This window comes from Bemisia tabaci, chromosome 7 (genome assembly GCF_918797505.1).
Source record: "Bemisia tabaci chromosome 7, PGI_BMITA_v3".
Classification (NCBI taxonomy): domain Eukaryota; kingdom Metazoa; phylum Arthropoda; class Insecta; order Hemiptera; family Aleyrodidae; genus Bemisia; species Bemisia tabaci.
Window position 1 is genome coordinate 52,363,558 of NC_092799.1, and position 6,000 is coordinate 52,369,557.

Below are 6,000 nucleotides of genomic sequence, written 5' to 3' on the forward strand. Positions count from 1 at the left end.
GCCCGAACCGTTGCTCCCCTGACGTAAGCGCCTATCTCTAATTTCACATGAATCCCGGAAAGCATAGGGTTAAACGGGGAGCACTGCCGTCCTAATAAGGAAAAACGCCGTATGAACCTTCAGGCGTTGCCAAAATTCATTCGATGAAACACGAATTCCCCGGTAGGTTTCAGGGCATTTCGTCAACGACTTTTTGTCCGCGTACATATTTCGTCCAGTAAATTACGGCCATGCGTAAAATGGGCAACAGTGGGTTTACTTATGGGTTACTTTCTTTATGTTGTAACCCCAGTTTGTTTTACACTTCCGAGGTTACGGCTACAACAAGCATTCTGAACTAATGAATATTTTTATTTATTTATTTATTTATTTTATGATTTGTACAATTGAGCCTCTGGCTGAGACTATGGCACACGTCATATTCGGTACATGGTGAATATACATAAGGTACAAGTGTTAAATTTTACTAGCCTACAAGTTCGTGAAGATTATGGAAGGCTTTTTCGAATAAAAAAGCACGCAGCCCCTTAAAGAACGACGTTAGATCAGCATTTCGAAAGTGTAGCTTCACACTCCAAGGCAGTGCGTTGAACATCTGTATTGCCGAAAATTTGACATCCTGCTCAGTCCGTCTCAATCGAATCATTTTATTAGGGATGTTCTTATGCCTGGTGTTGTAATGATGATTGGGCAGGAGGTCAGAAACTTTTTAATAACTTTTTTGTGAACTTATGAATATTTGTATTCCAATTTCTCAGAGAATATTCTTTGTATTTTGATCTCAAGTTCCTGAAAATTTCAAGGGAAAATATTCATAATTTTCCTCATAAATAACCTATTATCAAAGAAAATTTGGCAACTCTCGCATGTTCATACGGCGTTCTTCCTTCGTACGGCAGTGCAGGGCTGTCATGGAAATTGAGTTACGTCCTTCCGTCAGAGGAGCGACGAAACGTCCGATTTTTCCACACGCACGTTAATGCCTTCTAAACTTTTTTTTTTTTTTTTTTCCTTCTTTTTTTTCTAGGTTTTAGGAGGCGTCATATCTAGAGGATACTGGGACCTTGGAAGGGCCTCCTGAACTTTTTCCCCCAAATTTTTCTAATCACAGTCACCTTCCAGTTTTTATCCCCACTCTTCCTCATAGAGGATGTTGCTAGTTAAACAGTGGCGTGGCGTGCTTCACGATGTATCGAGTGATATACCATTTAAGCGTATGGGAAGGGATCGATTCTTTACGACAGCTCATATGGGTAATCGATAATCGATAATCGGTCATTGACGCCTCGCCACTGATGGATGTTGATTTGACGCAAGAGTTGGATATTTCGGATCTCTTCCTCCCATTTCTTCTCTCTTTCATTTTCTCTGATGCGACGTTTGTCGTTCTCTTGGTCCGCTAAATATGCAGTGGCGCACAGTGGTTTTTTAGCGGCGAAAACCCCATTTTCCGAAGATCATTTATTTTTAAAAAAAATTGTATTTTCCAACACTTAAGGGTTCACACTAACATAAGACAGTAGTATTTTTTACTGTCATTCATTCATAAGATTGTTACAGCACGCTAAAAACAGAATTTTTATCGTGTAGAAAATGTTCCTTAAAATAGGCATTTTTTACGCAAAATTCAGCTGATCCTATTTAATGCTAAATCAATTTTTTAGAGTAAATGCCTTAAAACCTGTCATCTCTAGTTCACATAGAAGTGATTTCTTGGGGTGGTTTAAAAAAAAATAAGCAAAAATCTTGAATGACGGGGATAAAACCAGATATTCTTCAAATTTAAAAATCCCTTCAGAATAATCGGCTTAGGAAGACTTTTAAAAAATCTGTCAAGGGATGTCAAAAGATTACAGGCATTTTCAGAGAGTCAAAGGTATGTAGTAACTGCCCTGAAAATATTTCAACCCTTTTTAACCCTGTTTAGAAGTTACAGGGGTTGAAAGTTATCAAGGGCGCGAAGAAAACACAGTTTTCGAGACAGTTCGCGCGCAGCACCGCTGTGGCCGGTTTCGCTAGGTAGTTTCTTTAAAAAATTATTAAGCAAGCTTATGAATACAAGTATTTTTTGAGGATCAGAGATGTTTGCTAACTGCAGTGAAAACGTTCTACACTATTTTACTCTTATTATAAATTACAGAAGTTGAAACATTACCACGAATCATTCATTGAATTTCGAAATCTATACAGAATTATCGGTGTAAAAAGACATTTGAAAATCATGTAAAATAGTTACAAGTATTTTCGGGGAGTCGAAGGTACCCTCCTTGAGTCTTTAACAAAATTATAGAGATTAAAATATTAAAATGACACGGTAAGAAACACAGTTTCTATGGTTCTCCCGCATCCCCGTCGCACCGCGCTGGTATGTCTTACGCTAATCTCCGCTGCTTTATCTGTGGCTGCCTCCAGCCCCCTCCTCGCCGGTTGTTTGCTTACGCCAAAGAATTTAGTTCCATTTTATTATAGAAACGAAAAAGGAAAAAAGAAAAAAAATTTCCCAAATTATCCCCAACCCCAATACGTCCGTGATTAGTTCCTTTTCAATCCACTTGGGAAACGGTAAAACACTTTTTAACCCCTGGGTGGCTAACAGGGCTCTGGTTTGACCCCCACCCCCCATCCGTATTTCGAATAGCCTTTGGGCAGTCAGCCTTATTTACAAGTAAATAATAGAATAAAAGAATAAACAGCAGTAGCATCAGTAGCACTATTTCCGAATTTACCAGGGCTGTAAAAAGCAACTGATTGTGAGAGTAACTGCGTGCTCCCGAGGTGAGCCTCTTTTCATCAGCCTTGTCTGCAAATATTTATTGTATATTCGGCTGTCATAAGCATATTTTATTCTTAATTCTTAATACAGACAAGAATAACAACACCAACATCAGCGATAATAAACACCTAGAAACAACAACACGAGCACAACTTTTCTCAAGCACCTAAAGTTGGGTTTTTAGGAATTCATTATGAATTTAATCTTTTGTTTTTTCTAATAGTTTAAAATGTTTTAAAGGTGAAAAATAAGTTAAGGGTCTCATAAATTATTTTATATTAAAGTTTAAAATTAAATATTCAATGTCTTTTGGTCACAGAAAACTTCAAAGTACCGCGAAGTTTTCATTTTTGAATTCACCCTAGTATTACCTATGTGCATTCGTCTGTATCGATAAACAATGGGACGCGTTTGCCACGGCGCCTTGATACAACTATACAACCTCGACGGATGTCCGTATTGCGTTCAAAAAATTGAAGGCGTTTTGACTCCCTGCTCACACTACCTGTAGTTGATTCGATCGGCAGACGCGTTGGTCGGCGGTGACGGGGACTTGATGCAACTATTTAAACTTGATGGACGTCCGTATCGCACCGACTGAAGTGCTAAACCACGTATCTCCGTTGCGGTGTATCAAAATTTCCGTTCTTATTTCATCTCTTCCATGAGAAACAATCCAAATTTACGACACTAAATTTTGAACCAAATCTTCTACTATCGAATGCAAAAAATCCTGGAGAATTTAAGTTTTATGTTGACCAGCTCCTCGAAAGAAAAATAATATTTCTAAGGAAGTCTGCAACGTCGCAAATGGAGAAACGTACACGGAAAAAAAAGATTTCCTGAATTTAAGTAAACGCGTCTACTTGGATTTTTTACTTATTTCAAAACGGGTTTGACTTGGAAGAAACTAACGGTTTTCTTAATGTAAGACAACATGATTCGCTTGAAACAAGCGAATCGTGTTTTCTTAAGTAAAATAACGTTGTTTTAAAATAAGCCAACTTTTGCTTGAATGAAGAAACCAGTTTCTTTAAAATTAGTAAACGGGGTGAACGCCTTCTGAGTCCGGCCGTTGCCTCTTTTTAAGTCAACAGCATGCTTGGTAGAAGAAAATACGTTGTGTCGAAAGAAGAAACCGGTTTCCTCAAAATTAGTAAACGGGGCTAACTCCTTTCGAGGCGACCGGATGCAATTAGCAATACACCCGTTGATTTTTTACAATTCAACAGTTTGCTTGGTACAGTGAAACACGTTGCGTTTAAAGAGGAATCCGGTTTCCTCAAAATTAGTAAACGGGGCGAACGCCCTCAGCGGGGGAGGATGCAATGAGCCAGACGCTGTTGCCTTCTTTTAACCCAACAGCTTGCTTGGTAGAAGAAAACACGTTGTGTCGAAAGAAGAAAACGGTTTCCTCAGAATTAGTAAACGGGGCGAACGCCCTCAGCGGGGGAGGATGCAATAAGCCAGACGCTGTTGCCTTCTTTTAACCCAACAGCTTGCTTGGTAGAAGAAAACACGTTGTGTCGAAAGAAGAAAACGGTTTCCTCAGAATTAGTAAACGGAGCGAACGCCCTCAGCGGGGGAGGATGCAATAAGCCAGACGCTGTTGCCTTCTTTTAACCCAACAGCTTGCTTGGTAGAAGAAAACACGTTGTGTCGAAAGAAGAAAACGGTTTCCTCAGAATTAGTAAACGGGGCGAACGCCCTCAGCGGGGGAGGATGCAATAAGCCAGACGCTGTTGCCTTCTTTTAACCCAACAGCTTGCTTGGTAGAAGAAAACACGTTGTGTCGAAAGAAGAAAACGGTTTCCTCAGAATTAGTAAACGGGGCGAACGCCCTCAGCGGGGGAGGATGCAATAAGCCAGACGCTGTTGCCTTCTTTTAACCCAACAGCTTGCTTGGTAGAAGAAAACACGTTGTGTCGAAAGAAGAAAACGGTTTCCTCAGAATTAGTAAACGGGGCGAACGCCCTCAGCGGGGGAGGATGCAATAAGCCAGACGCTGTTGCCTTCTTTTAACCCAACAGCTTGCTTGGTAGAAGAAAACACGTTGTGTCGAAAGAAGAAAACGGTTTCCTCAGAATTAGTAAACGGGGCGAACGCCCTCAGCGGGGGAGGATGCAATAAGCCAGACGCTGTTGCCTTCTTTTAACCCAACAGCTTGCTTGGTAGAAGAAAACACGTTGTGTCGAAAGAAGAAAACGGTTTCCTTAGAATTAGTAAACGGGGCGAACGCCCTCAGCGGGGGAAGATGCAATAAGCCGGACGCTGTTGCCTTTTAATAACCCAACAGCTTGTTTGATGAAAGAAAACACGGTACGTCAGAAGAAGAAACCAGTTACCTTAAAAGTAGTAAACGGAGTGAGTCACTTCCGCGGGGAACGGATGCGGCATGGGACATGTGCGGTTGCCTACTTTCAATATAACATTTTGCTTCGAAGAAGAAACCAGTTTCCTTAAAATTAGTAAACCGGATGGTGACGCCTCCTATGAGAATGATACATGCAATTGCTACCAGATGCCGTTAGCATCTGCTTAAACCAACACCATTTATGACGGAATAAAAGGAGACGGAAGTTAAAAAATCAAGATGCCCATTATATTTGTCTACAAAATAATTGTTCTTTAGGGAGAAATTCATTTAATGTGTCCTTTGAGAAATCACTCATATGCTCGGCGTCGACAAAAAATTAAATAAATAAAGAAGTAAAGAAGGAGAGGAAGAGGAAATATTTGCGTTGTTTTAAATAGATCGGCACTGTGCATTTGAAGTTTTAATTTTTATTTTTAAATGAAGGGGGCCTCATAAAGAGGACTTAAATACTTAAGTAGATTGAAGCCGGGAGTTTTTTGCATTGCCTCAGTTCAGTTTCATCGGACAATGTATTTCCTCACACTAAAAAATCGCAATTTTTTTTACTTATTTTCTTCCTTACTTTTCCTGTCCTGATGAATGAAAGATCCCTCGCAGATAGAATTAAAAAGGGTCAAATAAAATGCATGCTTATGCTAAGGGCCGAGGAAGAAATTAAAAAATGTGGAGAGAATCATACTTTTCAGCATGTCACCCACCAAGTTGACAGATGAAGATAATCGAATAACTCTGCTGCTACGTAGTGTTTACACTGTTCAATATCGATTTTCCGGGTCCCTTTGATTTATGAACGCAACGATGGAGTGGATCGAAAACAAAATACAGTTTTTTCTGTATTTTTGAAAGGAAT